The sequence below is a fragment of the Cupressus sempervirens genome, chromosome 1 (assembly GCF_028749045.1).
Source record: "Cupressus sempervirens isolate cs-2001-9-10 chromosome 1, ASM2874904v1, whole genome shotgun sequence".
NCBI classification, from domain to species: domain Eukaryota; kingdom Viridiplantae; phylum Streptophyta; class Pinopsida; order Cupressales; family Cupressaceae; genus Cupressus; species Cupressus sempervirens.
The window spans coordinates 403266628-403287690 of record NC_143118.1 but is presented as its reverse complement, the minus strand read 5'-3'; the positions used below and the strand labels follow the sequence as shown (position 1 = coordinate 403287690).

At 33.6% G+C, this 21063-nt stretch overlaps 1 pseudogene; it reads right to left on the bottom strand.

Annotated features, from left to right (window-relative positions):
- Nucleotides 1-1304: 1304 nt before the first annotated feature.
- LOC149577999 (septin and tuftelin-interacting protein 1 homolog 1 pseudogene) lies at nt 1305-20267 on the bottom strand (annotated as a pseudogene).
- Between the last annotated feature and the right edge of the window lie 796 nt (nt 20268-21063).

The window sequence follows — 21063 nt, the reverse complement described above, 5'->3', positions numbered from 1 at the left end:
ATGAGAATCCTAAAATGAAATCTCCAATGGAGATGTGATAACAACTATGTTGAATCTGCCATTTGAGATGAGATGTGTGTCCTCTAATACATCCTCAACAACTATAGTAGTTGGCTCGATGACTGCAGCTACAATAGTAGGCAATGCTGAAGAGTAATCCTGTGCAAGAGATGGAATCTGAATAGGAGGTGGAGGTGTAGAAGTCACAACACTAGTCTCAGGAACAACACATAAGTTCAAGCAACTTGACTTCACCTCAGTAGAATCTCGTGAAAAATGAGAGCGAATCTCTGATAGTGGTGATGGTGGACCAAAATGTGAGAAGGGATATAGGTGGGAAGCATGATCAACAATCCCTGTAACAATAATATTGCGTGCCCTACTATCTCTGATGTGGATTGAATCTTGTGCAAACTCAACTGCCTTGCTGTCCCACTGTGTGCAATCTAATAAATAGGGAGAAGGTTAGAGGACAAAGATGGAACACAAAGTACATCATGAAATGTACCATCATCAATGTCAATAGAACCTTTCCCGCAGAGTCATAATAGTATTTTTCCCCATCAAAATGTGTGGAGTAGGAGAAGCCTCAAAAGAAGAGAATAAATCTTGAGAAGATGCCATATGGTGTGAAGCACCTAAATCCAATAACCATCTAGAAGAATGAGGAATAGTAGTTGTACATAGTGCATGACCCTTTCCTATATCTTTACCATCTAACTGAAATGATGATGATGAAGAAGATCTGTGAGAAGTAGAATGAATATCAATGTTTCTTTTTTGAAGGAGAGCTATCAAATTTGAAACCTGTTTGGCATAGCCATCTAACTTCTTCTCATAGCAATGTGACTCATCATGATTAGGCTTATTACAATAAGCACACTTTGGTCTTTCTTGCTTTGGTTTACCCCCCTTAGGAGGATGTGGTCCTGATGAACTATGAGTGCTAGAATCAATCTGAGACTCTGTAGAATGAGATTTATGTGTCTAATTCTTCATCCCTGATGATGGTCGAGCTACCAATGCATAAGTTTGTGAGCCTATGACAGAATCCAACTGAGAGAGAATAGCTTCCTCTTGAGTCAAATGATTACAAAAAACCTCAAAGGATGGCATGGTAAATCTATTACCCAAAGCATCTTTGGTAGGATAGAAGATAGAAGAAAAAATTTGAAAGTTTCCACAAAGCTTAGAAAGAATAAGATAAATGTACTAAGTGTCAATCTTGGTCTTCCCAAAACCCTGCAATAAAGGTCTCTATTGATTGAACTTCATCAAAAAGTCCTCAATGGAAGGAAAATAATTTAGTACAAGAGACGTAAGCTTTTCCTCAATCTAAAGTGCTCTGAACTCATTACTGTACCAAACAAGCCTTCAAGCTTGGTCCATATAGCTACAGGGGTATTACACCCATCAAGCTGAAACTGCAGACTATTAGATATCTATAAAGCAATCAATCCTATTGCCTCATCCATCTTGTTCCCATGTTGCATGAACTCAAAAGGCCTCTATAAAACTAGCTGCACTTCATCTAAACAAGACCAAAACCCTTTTGACTGGAGAAGTCGTGTCATCAAGGTCTTCCATGTGTGATAGTTATGAGGGGTCAGAAGTTCTAGACAAGAAGAGGTCTCGACCATTGTTTTAGAAGGTGTTGAATTATTTTTGAAAAATTTTCAAGTTTATTGATGTAAATAACATAAGAAATGATACAACACACCCCCCACAATACAAAAAATTGAACCCCAACTGTTAGAAGGAATGCGTAAACAAGAAGAGAGAAAAAAATACTTAAGTTGAGTATAACATTTACCTTTGAGAAATACTAATGAAAATAATAAAGAATATGGATAGGGCTCGAGAAGAGCTTTTCGATGCTTCTTTTAGATCGAAAAATGGAGCAAAAATGAGCTAGTTACGACCCTTGGAAGATAGAAAACATCATCTGACTTCGATAAAAAAAAAAGTATCAGAATGGAAAAAATTCAAAAATTACCTACACCATCATCTCTATCTTTGAATCATCTTTTCAACTCTTCTTTTAGATAAAAAAAATACCCCCGTATGCAAAAGATATGGCCAAAAAACCACCAATAGGTTTTTAGAACAAAACAAATCAAACACATGACAATTTGAAGGCCATCAAATTTTGGCCCAAATTACTAATGTCAACACCTGTGCCTTGCTGACATCAACATCTATGCAAGTCTATCAGTATGTGTGTACTTGCTGACATAGGCATACTTTATGCTCTTTAAGTTTTTGTTTTAAAAAAAAGATTTTTAAACTTTTTAAAAACTTTATTAAAGTTTAATATAAAAAACTTTTTTCCTTTTTCAAAAACAAAAACCTACGAATTTTTTTTTTTTTTTTTTTGAAAACACCACCTTAGGAAGTGTGCATAGGGCTGTACAACCCTGTTGGGAAATTTTTTTTTTGCCACAGAATGCAATGTTGTCCAAACATGATGTGCTTTATATGAAATTGGGGATTTTGATGTCTTTTGAATCCATCTGTATCTTCTGTTTGGGGTCAAAGTGCCATCAATTTTAGAGACCCCCTATTTTCATAGAAAAAAACAAAAAATCACAAGATTTATCTAAAAAGCTGTGTACCTTCTATACTCCAAATAAGAACAGACAACCACATGCAAAGCTTTGATACCATGTAGGATTTGATAATGAATAAATCCACAGATCAAAAATAGAATGAATGAAATTACAATTGATCAATCCTTAAGAAGGAGATCAAAACCCTAAAAGGGAAGCCTAAGAGGTAAATGCCATTTAATAATTACTAATTAATTTTTAAATGGAAATGCAATGTGCATAAAGTGAAATCTTAAGAAGGTAGAAAAGGTAATTTAATAAATGTAATTAAATTAACCTTTTTCTCTAACAGTACTACATTTAGTTAATAACTTTTTCCTACATTAGAGTCTTTGACGCTAAAATATACCCAAAGAAATCACCAAGGTGTCCATTTGATAAGTCAATACTATTGGATATTGGGAGGTAGATAGAAAGCATCAATGAGAATGTCAAGACAAAACACATCCATTATTAAGCTCTCCCCATCTCTATGTTGGCATGGATGATTGTAGATGTGAAGGCAATAATGACATTTTATGTAGATTGGGAAGAATATACATTAGAGGAGTTCATGATTCTCTAACCACTACAACATTTGGGGTCAAATTTTGACAGCAAGGTACTTTGTGGGTGATTTTCATTTTTTTTTGTAATTGTCCCCGATACCATCACAATAATGACATGGGCATCACAATTGCGACGCCCGTGTGAGTACAAAATAAAAATAAAAATGACATAAATCATTCCCCATTTGTTTTGATCAATTATGAAAAGCTGCGTGCGAAAAAGGGTGGAGAGCTTCAAAGTAGGGTGTAGAGCTCTGAATGTTGGTGGAAATTTCATTTCCATGCCCTTGTGATCTTTGCATTTTGTTGCCGTGCCCTTGTGATATCTGCATTTCATTTTCTTTCCCTTGGTGGAGATCAATAGATATCTAGGATTTTGTTGCCATGCCCTTGTGATCACTACATTTCATTCCTATACCCTTGGTTGTGATCTCTGCATTTCATTGTTGTGCCCTTGTGATCTATGTACCCTTGCTCTGCGATTTTCTTCAAGGGCAGAAGAGGTACCTATGTAAATGTTCTTTTCTTTTCCTTCTATATATACACACACATATGTGTGTGTCTATGTATGTATGTATGTATATATAGAGAAGCTTTTGTTTATGTTTATGTATATGTATACATACATACACACACACACATATGTGTGTGTGTCTATACATATATGTATATATAAATAGAGATCATTTTTAAGGTGCATATTACATCTTAGCACAACAAAAAAATTGATCCAGCTATATACATATTCCAAAATCCAAATAATAAAACAATAAAACTCACTCAACCTATGCTAAGTGACTTACCTCAAAATCCTACACACAAATAATGTAGACCAGGAAAAATTGGCAGAGTTTGCAAGAAATTTTACAAAAACATATCATAGAAGATATTTTTAGAAAGAAACAAGCCATAACCTAGTTACATTGGTCTAGTTTCACATTAGCTAGATTAATTACAAATTCCTATAGAACTGTCATCAGATTAGGTACAATAAAATGAACAATTAGTTGTTCCCAACTAGCATGATCAAATACCATTTTCCAAGGTGATAAAATTGCATATGCAGATGCATGACTTACATACCAAGCATGAAGCACATTCCCCAACTGATAAAGAATGGTTGGATATAAAGGCTCCATACACTGGCCCAACAATGGAAGCCAAGGATGTAACCATGCATGTATTGGCATAGTCTCCCTACGAGGATCCCAAGTATCTACTATTGGTGTTAATTTGGGCATCACTATATGATCCAAAATGTTATGAAGTATTGAATCTGGTAGTAACTTCTCCCATGTCTCCAAAAAATGTTGCATAGGTTCAGGGTCCCTTGGTTCTGAGGAATTTGTAACAGCTATTCTCACTACTAGAAGAATAACTTCAGTGATGAGTTGAGTGTAAGGAGTTGAAGAAGAAAGTTCTGCTTTTGTGTAAATGCCATAATTATGAGGCTCATTCCCTTGTAGAATCCTCTACCACAACGACATTACCTCTAAACCATGCAAATGATGTTGATGTGGTTCCCACACTTGAAACACTCTTATAAGCAATGGAAAAGAAAATGTAGATGCAATATATGACAAATTGCACAACTTGTAGTCCTCCCAATATTTGGATTGTAAATTCTCAAAGACACTTGCAAGTGATTCCAATGTCATAGTACCTACCGCAACACTTTCTTGGATTCTATCCAATGCTCCCATAATATCCTCAATGTTTTCTAGCTATTGTTTCTACTGTGCAGTCTCTTTCTAAAGCCGCTCCTTCTCCTTCTGGTATATTGCAACAGACTCTCTCATGGGCCTTAAATTTTGATCAAACTTTAGAATATCTGCCTCTATCATATCTAAAATCAACTTCACATTGCGTTGTAACTCTGGCATAGGTGTTTGATCCTTGATAGCTTTCATTTTAGCATTCAAGTTTTGAATATTGGTCAAAACCCTCACTTGTGTACCTCTCATGTCAATCACTTTTTGTACTATTTCAACACCATGTTCTTGCTTTTGAGCTAATAGTTCTTGAGGTGCATTTTCTTGTCAAACATTAGTTTTTTTGAACAATTGTAAACTCTTAGAAAGTGCATTGTTGTTTTCTATTAGCATTGATAGGCTTCCCTTGAACAAAATCAAAATGAAGAGGCATAAATGAAATAAAAATTATGACATTTCCTTCATTGCACCCATATCTTCTCTTTATGTCCCTAAGATAAACAATAATGTCTATTGGTTCTCATCAACAACTAAGATAATTAGTTCTCTACCACTATCAAAACTTTTCAATGGAAGAAAGATAGTCCAAATAAGAAATCAATATGAAATGAGAGTTATGTTGATGCAATAGATGGAGATAGAAATGTATGTATGTATGTATATGTGTGTGTGTGTGTGTGTGTGTGTACACACACACATGTATATGTCTATGTATGTATGTATGTAAATATACATAGAGATCTTTTTAAAGGTATTTATTACATCTTAGCACAAAAAAATAATTGATCGAACTGCATACATATTCCAAAATCCAAATAATAAAACAATAAAACTCACTCAACTCATGCTAAGTGACTTATCTCAAGATCCTACACAAAACTTATGCAGACTAGGAAAATTGGGCAGAGTTTGTAAGAAATTTTACAAAAACATATCATAGCAGATATTTTTAGAAAGAAACAAGCCATAACTCAGTTAAATTGGTCTAGTTTCTGATTAGCTAGGTTGATTACAAATTTCTGTAGAACTGTCATCAGATTAGGTGCATTAAAATGAACAATCACCTGTTCCCAACTAGTAGGATCAAATAGAGTTTTCCAAGGTGATAAAATTGCATATGTAGATGTATGTATGTATGTATGTATGTATGTATGTGTATATGTATGTATGGATGTATATATGTATGTGTATATGTATGAATGTACATATATATGTATGTATGTATGTATATTTGTATGCATGTATTTATATACATATATAGACATATGTATATGTATATATATACACACGTATGTGTGCATCTATGTATGTATGTGTATATACACAAAGATCTTGTGGATTATGGATTATAAACAAAAAAAGAAAACATGACATTAACCATTCTCCATTTGTTTTGATCTATTGTGGGGAGCTACATGCGAAAGAGGGTGGAGAGCTCCAAACAAGGGTGGAGAGCTCTGAACATTGGATTGCTAGGTCCACCTGGTTAGAGGATTTGACTAATGCACCTATTAGGATGAATTAGTGGATTGATCTTTTTTGTGTAACTTGATTTGCTAAATAAGATCCTTTGATGTAAATTGATTACCTGACTGTGATAGATGAGTCTTTGTCTTTCCTGCATACTTCTTGTAGCTGTTGGAAATATAAGAGGAGTAACTGAGAGGGGAGGGGTGAATCAGTTACTACTCAAATAAATCCCAGATGCCTTAGATGTCAGTACCAAAATTCAAACTAAAATTGAATACTGCTGAAGCTTGGTAAACACATATAGAATTTTGTAATTTGATAATAACTGAATGAGCTCGGTAAGTGCTTAACATATAAAATTTTAGATGTTAAGTATGATTACCATTACTTTAACTTAGTTGAAAAAACATAAAATAAAATAGCATGAACACATTTGACACCAGGATTTAACGTGGAAACCCAATTTGGAAAAAACTACCAATAGCAAGTTACTATTTTCACTCTTCTGAAGTGATCCCTATTAGGAGCCAACCCTATTAAAGGTTACAAAACACGCTATTAGGTGTGAACCTGTTATAGGATTTAATCACCTTGTTAGGAGTGGCCTTGTTAGAGGTCTTTAGACAATTCAATAGAATTTCCACCTTGTTAGAGGATTTGAAAATAACTGTTAAGCCAACTCTATTAAGAGATTTAGATCACTGCTACAATGGTTAGAGAGTAACAATGGGATGACTTGGTTTGAATGATACTGAATTGCTGATTATGAATCTTTGTTCTGTCTTGTACTTGATCCTTCCTAATTGAATATAGCTTTTCTGCTCCACAAGGATATTCAACTTATCCTTCAAATTTGTTTCCTCTTCTCATCATTAAATCTTCAATAACATCTTCATACTTTCACATCCACACTTTGAAATCACAACTTGACCTTATACTTATATCTTCCATTTTGTCAAGTTGGCTCAAATACAACTTAAACTAATTAATATTCACCACCTCAGTCAACTGGAATCAATAGATAAATCAATTAAACTTAATATGCTAAAAATAAGAAAATTCTTTGTTAGCTAACCTAGCTCAGTAGAAACTAACTTAGAAACAATTCATTTGTTAACCAACAGAAGCTCAATTAACATTGCAAACTTACAAAAATCCTTTGGCAACTGAGTGAGCTCGGTTAGCATTGGTTCCATCCAACTTTCCTTCATCAACTGAGTGAGCTCAGTTAACACTCATTTTTTGCATACTTTCCTTTGATGCCCGAGTAAACTTGGTAGACACTGCTTTCTAAACTAGGCAATCACATGAATGCTTGGTAGACACAGAAAACTGTCTTTATTGCCTGAGTGAGCTTGACATATATTGACTGATAATGATATGACATTTGTGTAATATCAAAGATAATACATAATAAATCAATTGTATCCAACAATCTCCATCTTTAGCATTGATGGCAATACAATGTGTCATAGCACAATGAAATTTTGGATCTAGACTTGAGAACTCCCTTTGTCAATATGAGCTCTTTCATTTCATTGGATTCTTTCCCTGTCTGCAACAACTTTTTCCAAGTTCATTCAGAACTTCTCCCTCTTACAACAAACTTGAAAACTTCTCCTTTAGTTCCTTACTTTATTCTGGTTCCAAAAATTTCTCAAGGATATGACAATAAACTTCTCCCTCCTTGACAACACATGCCAAAGACAACAATTCTGTTAATACCAATGTACTTTAAGTATTGATTCATTTGTAATTTGCCTTTGCTAATTCTGCACCAACTAATTGATCTTCAACTTAGCTCTTGTTGATGCATCACTTAACTTTATTTAGTGAACTTAAGATAGGGGAATGACCCCTAGCTTACCTCTTAGATACAAAAATGCATCCTTAGGTAATGACTTGGTGAATACATCCAGAATTTGTTCCTTTGTATTAACATATTCCAATCTGACTTCTTTCTCTTGTACTAACTCTCTATACCAATAGGTCCACATAAGTCTGTATGAACAATTTCCAAGACTTCTTCTAACTAATAGTTTTTTCTTTTGAAACTAGTCTTTCCCATCTTACCAATTTGGCAATTCTTGCAAAGACTCATATCAAGCTTCTTGAAACTAGGAATACCTCTTACTCTTTTATGTTTGCTTATCTTAACCAGATTATGAAAGTTTACATGACATAGCCTTTTGTGCCATAACTAGCTTTCTTCTACTTGAGCAATAAAACATGAAAAATCACTAAGATCAAGATAAAATATATTACCTTTTGTTTGCTTGCTAGATCCAACCAAATTTCCCTTTCCATCTAGTAGTTTGGCCTGCCCATTCATGAATTCTACCTTGAATCTAATGTTATTAAATTGTGCCACACCTAGTAGATTATGCTTTAGTCCTTCAACCCAATAAGCATTGTCACATACAAGTTCTTTAGTTAATGAAATACATCCTTTTCCTTTTATTTTTCAAGGTTTATTGTTTCCAAATCTCACACTACCTCCATCATAATATTCTATGTGCTCAAACTTTGTTTTGTCTCCAATCATATGATGTGAACAACCACTATCAATAATCTGTATATCAGTTTTGATAACATAAGACATAAGAGCCATCTTATCTCCTTCATCAGATTCATCTTTCACAATAATATATACCATTTCATCTTCACTATTATCAGAATCTTTAGCTATAAAATAAGATTTCTTACCTTTTTCTTTGTAGCTTTTGTAGTTTTTGGAATCCTTCTTACCTTTGTGCTTATTGCTTTTCTTTTCACCTTTTATTTCCTTATTTGGACACCTAGCAACAATGTGACCAACTTCTTCACAAGAAAAGTAGATAAGAGGAACTTTACCTTTATACTTTCCTCTTCCTTGCAAGTAGGGCTTCAACAACTTTAAGATCACTATCTAAAATTTCTTTTGATGTTCCTTCTTCTTTACTTCTTGATTGACTAGACTTTGATTTCTTACCCTTTTCTTTGAGTGAAAGTTTAGCTTTAAAAACAGATTCAGTAACCTTTGAACTAGGAACATAGTTATCAAAGTTATCTCACTCAAAAGTTGTCAATCTTCCAACTAGAGCATCCAAAGATATTTTATTATTTGGATCACATCTCATTTCTTGAATAAAAGATACTCTAATTGCATAAATAGGAAGAAGAGTTCTAAGTACCTTGCTTACAACTATTTTCTCTTCAATGTCTCCTCCAAATGCTTTGATTGAACTTACACTTGCTTTGATCCTTTCCACATATTTTATAATGTTCTCATCTTCTCTCATTTTCATCTGATCAAAATGACCTCTAAGACTTTAAGCATTAGATCTTTTAAATTGTCATCTCCTCCATATATACATTTTAGTTTGATCCACATCTCATGAGCTGTCTTGTAGTCTTTGACTTCATCAAATTCAACATAACTAAGAGTAGATGCAATATCAACCATCATGATATTATGATTCGTCTTTTCAACAATATCTTCAATAGATAATGTTCCAGCGGGAGCCTTGTATTCAATATCAAGATATTTGCATCCTGAGTCATTGATGGTAGCCAAGTGTAACCTCATAAGTCCTTGCCATGCTGCAAAATTGTCTCTATTTAGCTTGGGGATTTCTCTTTTGTAAGACATTCAAATGTTTAGCTTAGGTCCTTGAAACCTTCTTTGCAAGCACCAAAAGCTTTGATACCAATTGCTTGAAATATAAGAGGAGTAACTAAGAGGGGAGGGGTGAATTAGTTACTACTCAAATAAATCTTAGATCCCTTAGATGTCAGTACAAAAATTCAAACTAAAAATTGAATACTGCTAAAGCTCGATAAACACATATAGAACGCTGTAGCTTGGTAATAACTAAATGAGCTCGATAAGTGCTTAACATATAAACTTTTAGATGTTAACTATGATTACCATTACTTTAACTTAGTTGTAAACATATAAAAAAAAGCATGAACACATTTGACACCACGATTTAACATGGAATGTAATGCCCCACCCGAAGATCCTTGGAACAAGGATGAAATACAAGCCAGATTTTTTTTTACAAGTATGAATGCACATGATAACATCATACAGGGATCATAGAGATTGCAATAGAAGACTTCACCAACAATCCAAGCAACCAACCAATCTCCAAAAGCCACTACTGAGCAAAATGACTGAAGATGAAGAATGCATAATTGAATTCGAATCGAACACATTCTAATTTCAAAATGCAACACCAAAGAACTAAATAATGCCTAAGAAGGTACCCCAAACAAATCCCAAAAAGTTCAGATCAAACTAAAAAGTGTCTGCTTCCTACCTGCATAGGTCTTTGCAAAAATCTAGGTGATACTTTAATACAACACTAGAAAGTATCACACGACATTCCTAAAGAAGGAAGGTGACACTTTTAGGGACTAGGCGATACTTCTCTGGAAGGTGTGCGATACTTTAAGGGTATCATATGACAATTATTAAAGGAGGTGCGATACTAGAAAGTGTTTCATGATATTTCTCCAAGAGGCATGCGATAGAATCAGGGGATGCACGATACAATTTCAATGGGCATGCAATACAATATTGTATTGCACCATGTTGATAAATGGTCACCCAGGAAACTCAAGAAACACTTAAAGACAAACAACAGACTAAAATTGAGTTTAGAACCTCCACATTAGGGAGTACCAGATCCACATAGATCGAGGGGCGAACACTCGAGTGCATAAACAACAAGATTCCATGATCAAGAAGGAGAAACATCTATCCATCTAAAACTACAATAGTAAAGAATGTATTGAAAGCAACATTGCAATGAACATAAGCAACATCACAATGTACAAAAATAACATCACAATAACTGAAAAACCAAACTAAGTACATGGTTCCTCCCAACTATCAATAGCATCATAAGACCGTCGTGGTTCCTAGCCATCCCCCGCGCATAACATCCCAAGCCATCGATCAAATCATCAGTACTATTGTAATAGGGATGTCACTACTAAAACATGCTACAATATAAGCATAAGGAAATCTAACATGCTAGTAGTAAAGCATAAGATAATCCTACAAGGTAGATAACATCACCTGTCACATGTTAATAAGCATAATAAGGAAATCTAACATGCTAACCAATAAGTAATAGATAATCCAATACAAAAATTCACATCATCTAGTCATATGCTAAACATCATAATATGAGAATGCATCAAATAAACTCAGATCAACTAAACATGATATTTGAGAATTCTAATGAAAGCATAAATCAAAAGGAAGCATACTCCAAAATTTGAAGTATCAAGTGAAAACATCAGCAAGGGTCACACTAGAACAAAAGATCATCTTTGTACACCGGTCCCTAGCAGTGGTGTAGGTAGCTATGCCTCCCAACCATGTGGTACCCATAGGTCCAGACCCATCGTGCTGATGGAGATAATGACCCAACCAAAAACACACAAAAACAACATCCATGGCTAACACTCATGCCAAATAGTATGATAGCTATAACCAAGAACCTAAGACAATGCAAGGAGTACAGGTCCTGGTCAGACACTCAATAGGCTACTAAGTAGAGGCTGACATCATGGAGAGTTGCTTGGCATCCAAAAGCCCAAGCTTGAATCACATGTGGAAACACTCTCAAGGTACTCCCTTGGAGGCCATCACATGAATGTAGACACTCACTTAAGGTACTCCCTTGAAGGCCAATGCATAGAACATTTTCATTATCTTAAGTTTTATTACCATTCACACATTTTCTTTAGTTATCACTTAATTAAAACTTCCTCTACCAACGCTATGGGATCGAGGTCATAAGGCTACAAGATAGAAGCCCCCTCCATATGCTACCCTACCCTACCCATGCTCATCCTATGATAAGTGCTCGTGGGCATGCATACTCCCATCCCAACCCCAATGATCATAACTTCTGGAAGTACCACAAAAGATCGGGCCTCGCAACTCACCCAACAAATGTACACGCATGTACTCGTGTGTGGCATACCACCATCATGAAGATCAAAACAAAATGAAATGATGAAAACACAATGCAAAACAAAACAACCAACCAAAAGTAACTCAGAAGGATAGATTCTAGACGAATCCTCGAGCCAATAAAACCATACATCATGAAATCACTCAACTGGCCTCAATCGAGGAGTATGGATTCTACACGAATCCTGATAATGCAACAAGACCAAACATCATGAACTCACTCAATCAGCCTCAATCTGAGAGTATGGATTCTACACAAATCCTAGTGTCCATGAAACATTAACAAAGGTCCAAAACAAACCATAACAACAGGTATAAAATCACTCAGCCGAACACAAAGTCAGGAGTACGAGTGTGACATGCATCCCAATGCAAACACAAAAGTGCAAAAAAGGTCTAACTAATATCCAAATAGATAATCCAGGTCCACAACCCAACTCAATGAGGTAAAAACCCCAAAATTTTGAAAAACTTCAAAATTAAAACCCATTTGACCTTTGGGTACAAAAACCCCAAAAATCTAAAAATAATCAACTTTAGAAATCAAATGCAAAAATGGCCAGCATAACAGCGTAAAACCCCAAACCCTCATCTCAAAAAATAGGGAAATGTTCATACCCACCCAACTGGGTAGAACTAGCATACAGAAACAGAGGGGAACACTAGTTCTCAACGTCCAAACAAATGGCTACCAAAAATAGAAGTAGAAACGAAGTAGAAACAATAAAATAGGAAAGCTCTACCTTATAGACAAAAGGAAAAAATGAGAATCTGAACCATAAAATAAATAGTCCACATAAGTAGTTGAAAATCATGGCAATCTAAGGTTTCCCCGAGCTAGGTCCAATGAGCTCAACCTCGCGATGATCCCACGCCCATAGCTCCACAATGAACAAACCAGTAAATCCTCATGAAGAGGATTTTGGGTTTTACTCTCCAACTTTCTAATTCAAAAGTGAGAAGTGAGGAATTAAATTCCTTTTTGGATATTTATTCACTTTTTAAGTGAATAATCGATTAGGGAAAATAACTAGCCAACTTAGTTAAACCCCGAATCAACTCGAACGAAAACATGCTATTCCTAGAAATAGGAATTCATCTATGGAAAAGCTGCTAGAAATTAAAATAAATCAATTAAAAAGCTTGAAAATCCAAAAACACAGAAATTCCTTAACAACTTTCGCAACAATGCAAAACTCTAAATGCGCAGACACACTCACTAGTCTAATCACATAATACAAATGAGTTCGGATTTAATAATCACCAAAAGGTTTAATTTAAACATTTAATTAAGGATACGTCGACCATATAGAGATGACATTGGTAAAATATGAATGGCTAAATCACTAACTCCATGTGCCACTGCAAGGGATATAAATCTTGCACACTAAACAACATGATCAAGTGCAATTGCATATAATAACATAGCCAAAGCAATAAATGCATTAGATTACCTAATTTTACTAGTTATTTAATTATATTAAAATAATCTATTTACATCACTCACATTCGCATAAAGCATAACAACGTAGGAATGAAGCAAATAACCATAGCATTAAATCCATTACATAACATAATCAGAGGTATGTCCAAATACCAGATAACCAGATATCATCATAAAACACATTGTCACTCAAAAAGGCATCATCATGCAAAATGATCTACTGAACAACATAGTAGTCTAACATCTATGATACTGAAATTAATGAATAACATCTGACCCTTAGGGTATCTCAAAAGTAAAACATAAGTAACAAATATCTCTCAAATCAAAATATAACAAGGTAAATGTCCGCAACACATAACCAAATAATCCAACATGGACAATCCATTTCTAATCATTTAAGCATTTAATAAAGATTGTTTAAACAACATAAAAAGACACTTAAAACACATAAGCAAACACAGTCATAAACATGACTAGCCACTACTACAGGAACCTAGTCCAATGTAGCATGGTAGTAGTACACAGTGCAATCTCTGCACACATATTAAGGTAATCACAGAACAACCTCATGATACCAAAAATCACTTCATAATCTCATAAATCAGCCATAAGCATAATCAAAGCAATAGATATAGAAACATACATCAAATCACCTCTACAGTGTAGACCACTCATGGTCACAATCAAGATCCATCACACCAAAAGATCAACAAGGTTGCATCCATCAGGATGACTTATAGAAGTAAAATGGTAGAGGCACTACATGGAAACCCAATTTGAGAAAAACCACCAATTACAACTAGTTACTATTTTCACTCTTCTGAAGTGAGTCCTGTTAGGAGCCAACCCTATTAAAAATTACAAAACACACTGTTAGGTTCGATCCTATTAGAGGATTTAATCACCCTGTTAGGAGTGGCCTTGTTAGAGGTGTTTAAACAATTCAATAGAACTATCATCTTGTTAGAGGATTTTACAAATAGCTGTTAAGACAACTCTATTAAGAGATTTAGATCATTCCTACAATGGTTAGAGAGTAACAATGAGATGACTTGATTTGAATGCAACTGAATTGATGATTACAGATCTTTGCTTTGGCTTGTACTTGATCCTTTATGATCAAATATAGTTTTTTTGCTCCACAAGGACATTCTGCTTATCCTTCATATTTTCTTCCTCTTCTCATCATTACATCTTCAATAACATCTTCATGCATTACATCTACCTCATACTTTGAAATCACAAACTTGACCTTATACTTATATCTTCCACTTTGTCAAGTTGGCTCAAATACAACTTAGAATAATTAATATTCATCACCTTAGTTGGCTAGAATCAATAGACAGATCAATTAAGCTTAATATGCGAAAATAAGAAAATCCTTCATTAGTCAACCCAACTTGGTCAAAACTAACTCAAAAATGATTTCCTTTGTTAACCAACAGAAGCTTGGTTAACACTATAAACTCACAAAAATCCTTTGGCAATCGAGTGAGCTCATTTAGTACTGGTTCCATCTAACTTTTCTTCATTAACTGAGTGAGCTCAATCAACACTCATCTTCTGCATACTTTCCTTTGATGCCCAAGTGACCTCGGTAGACACTACCTTTTGAACTAAGCAATCGCTGGAATGCTTGGTAGACACGAAAAACTATCTTCACTGCTCAAGTGAGCTTGACATATACTAATTGATAATGATATGACATTTGTGTAACATCAAAGGCAATACACAATTAATCAATTGTATCCAATAGTAGCCTTCCAATTACTCTGCTCTATCTTGTTGTTCTTCAATTGTGTCATATTCCTATTGATGGTGAAGCAAAGTAACTTATATTTATATCCACCCAAAATTATTACATTAATAAGTTGTCTACATAATAGTTTCAAAAAATAATTTACCATGCTGACTCAATGCTGATACTCGGGTCTAATCATCCACTTAGGTGATATACTAACACATGGGCAACACAATGCAACTTGACAGCTGTGACATTTGGCTAACACTACACACTTGGTTCAAATTGATCACTTAGTGAGTGAAGATGACTTGGTCAACATGAGTAGCTTGGTAGACATTGCTTATAGACAAATGCTTGGTTGCACTATAACTCGATAGATACTGTTAGCTCGGTTGACATTGCTCACTGCTTGCCTAATTAACACTATTAACATGATTTACTTGATTCTGCTCAATAACAATATAGCCATAGAAAATGACAAATTGTTTTGGCACTAATTGACAACAATACTTATAAAAAAATATAATCTTCAAAACTGTAGTCAAAACTCCCCCTTTCTATGTGCTTGGATCTACAACTTGATTTTGATTGCAACTCTGTAACTCAGTTACAACTGATAGTATATTTTATTTTTTAAAACTATTTTTGTTTTTATGCTTTTTACACACCTTTTATACAATTCCTTTTCTATATATATTTCATCTTATATATATATATATATATATATATATATATATATATATAGATTTGTTTACATGCATATATACATACTTTCACCCTTGTTTGTTACAAATGCCAAAAGTTACAAGGTTATGCCAAAATGAGAGAGGAAATCATGATGTACCTTCAAAATCAAAGACATGGTCTTATCCTAGTTATCTTGCAATATCTTTAAGATGTGTAGATCTATCTTAATCTTGGCTAATAACTCCATCATGTGCTCTACCACTGAAAGGTTTGTGTCCTTAGCTAGTGTCTTTGTATGATCCTGTTGGAAATATTATGACAAGCTAAGTTATTGAGAGGGGAGGGGTGAATCAGTAACTTCTAAAACTTCTATCCCAATTAGCAATTAATCCTTTACATGAATTTTGATCTAACTGCATGCATGAGAAACTAAAAAATATGAAAGCATATACAACACTTTAACACAATATTTGGTGACCCAAAAACCTTCCAAATAAAAAGTAAAACTAGGCTAGGGATGATAGCCACAAGCTTTAGTACTGTAGTATAAATTTGGCCTATTAAGGCTTACAATGATCACTTCTGATGATTTGCCCTGTTAGGAGTAATAAGGACTGCTAGGTCCACTTTGTGAAAGGATTTACAAACATACAATGAAGTATGCACTTGATAAAGAGATTTACATAATACTATTAGGTTTACCTTGTCAAAGGATTTGACTGATCCACCTGTAAGGATGAAACAGTAGCTGATCTTTGATCTGCAACTTGGTTTGCTAAATGAGATTCCTCTGAGAGTAAAAATCACCTTGCTATGATAGATGAATCTTTGCTACTCCTTATATTGTTGTAGCATTTTTAATTTGCTCTTTTTTTCTTTTTTGATGATTACATTACTTCCTTATGATTCTATACATACTTTAGATGTGATACGATACATTACAAACACACACACACACACACACACACACACACACACACACACACACACACACACACACACATCAATCCAATTATGCAATTACAAAGTTGGCCACAATACATATTTACACATATATTACAAAGTCGGCCAAAGTGTAGAAACTCAAGCTCTGAAGACTAACTCAGTGAGGTTTTGATACTCAACATCCACCATCAATGCTCAACATTTTCATGCACTCAATAGACATAGAGCTCGGTCCATACTGATAATTTCCAAGTATTCTTGAACTTGGTCTACACTGGTGAGCACAACATACATTGAAATGCTCAATTTACACTGCTGATCTTCAACTCTGTAGTAACATCTCGGTTCAAACTAAAATTTGTTCATAGGACTCGGTAGCAACTGTAGGACTTAGTAACAACTGAAATTCTTGGTTTACACTGTTAACTATATAATATGCTCAGTATGAACTCATAATCTAAATAAGTGTATGTCACTAACAACAAGCATGAATGGAATGACATGAATCTCCCCCTTTGGCATTAGCGACAAAAACATTTATCAGTCAAAACTGAATTATCCATCACCTTATATCTCCAACTCAGTAGAGTATACTATTTTTGAGATTTTTCAAAATTTGTTTTGTAAAGGGTATATTTCTGTACATGGTAATGCTTCCTCCAAAGTATAATATACATACAATATACATTTGCTTTACACTTTTCTTACAATCTTCTCCCCCTTTCTTTTTACATCTTTTCTGCTCATGACTTCTATAGTTTCTCCCCTTTATATCATCTTATATCTTATATCTTCTCCCCGTTTTCAACATTAATGCCAAAGATTTATACTATAGTATTTACATAGTAATTCTAAAATGAGACAAGAATTCTAAATGTACCTTTAGTATGATTGCCAAGGTCTTGTCCCAGTTCTCTTGCAAGACCCTGTATGTGTACAATGCCACCTACACTTCTGCTGATAGTTCAATCATATGGTCTGCCATAGAGAAATTATTATCATGGATGAGAGTTTTTGAATAAGAAATATGCTTCTATAGTGCATCCATGTTAGGAAGTATCATATTTTGAATATCTACCAAATTAGATATGATTTTGGCCTCTTCTCTAAGCAATTTTGCCTACATATCTGTCAAAAAATTGATCCTTTTGTAATGGGCAGAGCTTGAACTCAGGTCAAGCTATAATTGCTGAGCACTCACCTTAAGGGCTTCATCAATCTTAGACAAATTGTCTTTTATTTCCTTTGTAAAACTTGAAATATCACATAGTTTACCAAAAAGTAAAGTTACATTAGTACAAGAAGTTTCAAGAGAACCCAAAATAGTAGATAACTCTACTTGGTAAATGGAAATCTTTTGATCAATAAGTTCTAAGACCTTATTCTCAAACTTTTTCTCAACTTTCTGTAATAACTTGTCTTGTCCATCTAGATCTTCATTATACTTCTAGACCGCTTCTGGCAACTAATACAAAATTGGTTGAGAAGAATCAATCTCTATATGTATAGCCTCTACCAAAATGTTCTTGGCATCCTCAATGATTTTAAATTCTTTATCTCTTTCTGAAGGTTTGCATTTGATTAGGATTGAGTTTTGAATATCCCAATTAGAAATCACAATTTCCTTATCAATATATATATCCTCCTCCTTTTCTTTACCTTTGCCCAAAAAAATTGTGCTTGGTTGAGGCTTGGTCTCAACTATCCTTGCACTTATTGCTTGTGAACTTGGAATGGAAACAATAGTTGAAATAGTGGGGCTTGCTGCAAAAATTGATACTATACTTATTGTAGAAATACCTGTTGAAGTACCTACTAAAGCCAAAATTGATGTATCCAAAATTATTGAAGAGGAAGAGTTTACAACTTGGTAGATGAAGTAGGAGATCTATGATTTCATTGCTGTGCCCTTGTGATCACTACATTGCATTGCTGTGTCCTTGTGATCTTTGCATTTCGTTGTCATGCCCTTATGATCTATGCATATGTATGTATGTATATATGTATGTATACAATATGCACACACACACACACACACACACACACACACACACACACACACACACACACACACATGTATGTATGTGTATATAAATACAAGAAAACACATATGTGTGTGTCTATATATGCATGCATGTATATATATAGAGTGATTTTTGTTAAGGTGCTTATTGATCCAGCTGCATACATATTCCAGAATCCAAATAAAACACAATAAAACTCATTCAACACATATCATGGCCATAGATGAGATGGAAATACCTATTGGTAAGTACATTCCTCTTTTTCTCTCTCATTTTTCATGTGTTTACTTCACTTGAACTATTATTTCTTAGGTGAGATTTTTTAATATTGGATTCATTTTATGAAGGAGATGATGAGGACATTTGTAGATGTACCCGTGTTAGATGTATGAGAACATTAAATAATTATTATGAATTTCTCATGAGTAATGAAGATGGACTTCTCTTGTGAGTAGCCCAAATTCTAGGTACTTTAAAGATTGATCCTTTCTTAAAGATTTTATATGTTAACAGGAAATTTTGTTGGAGGGGGGTGGGCCAAATGACCTTCCACCTTTACATGGTTGGCCCTAATTAGTAGAGAATATTAAACTATTATCAAAACCAAGTAAAGCTCAACATTAACCTATGATTTCTTGACAACTAATTGTGTGAATCACTTGGCTTCAAGCAATGTAGAAGGAGGCCATAGTTTAATATGAAATCTCAATTCATATGCATACGACATCAGGTAGATTTGAAAAGTGCAATAGGTTTTCATTTTGGTTAGAGGCCTCTAATTAGGTATTTTAAGTTATAGACCATCACGAGCATTGTAACTTTGAATCTTATAGGAAAGGGTAATGTCCTCAGCATGCAAGAAAATCAAGACTTTCTATGTGCTAGCTTGTAGAGGACATTCTCTTAGCCATAGCAACTAGAGCTCTAATGTTCATGATGGTCTATAATTTTAAAAACTTAATAGAACTATAAAATAATTGTAAACATGGTGCATTTTATCAACTCCATGTACTTTCTGTGCATGTAAAATGTCATGGCCCTGACAGTTCTATTTTTGTCACCTTGGAATTCTGTGATTAGCTTACTCTTCTGAATGGTTTGATACATGTTTAAATTAGTTTAATTCTAGCATTATTATGTGAACTCTTCGAGAATTCAGAGTTTTCTCAAAATCTAATTCTCAGATCAAATGTTTTATGTTTTCAGTTTTGTGTAATTTTCAAAATTTTTTCATCTGAATCAATATGGATTCAGGAATCAATTTTATAAATCAATGATGAATGGTTTCAGTTTTATTATCGGTCTGGTTCATATTTTCAGACTTGCATTTGGGGTGACAGTAAATTTTAACACCACCTTGAATCTTTTGTTTATCAGATTTAAGAATATATATATATATATATATATATATATATATATATATATATATATATATATATATATATATATATATATATATATATATATATATATATATATATATATATATATATATATATATATATATATATATATATATATATATATATATATATATATATATATAACAATGTATAAATATATATACGTATATGAATATAAGTGCATTAGTATAAAATAATTATGTATATATATATATATATAAATAAGTATTATATATATATATATATAAATAAGTATTATATATATATATATATATATATATATATATATATATATACATATATTTATATATGTATATATATATAGTTTTTTTTATATTTGCGTGCTTGTGTTTATATATATATATATATATATATATATATATACTTGTCATTTGGCAGAGTTTGTGTGTTAGTGGGATTAATATTAACAAGTATTAATGTTAATATTAATATTGATATTAATATTAATTAGTATTACTATTAATATAGATATTGATGTT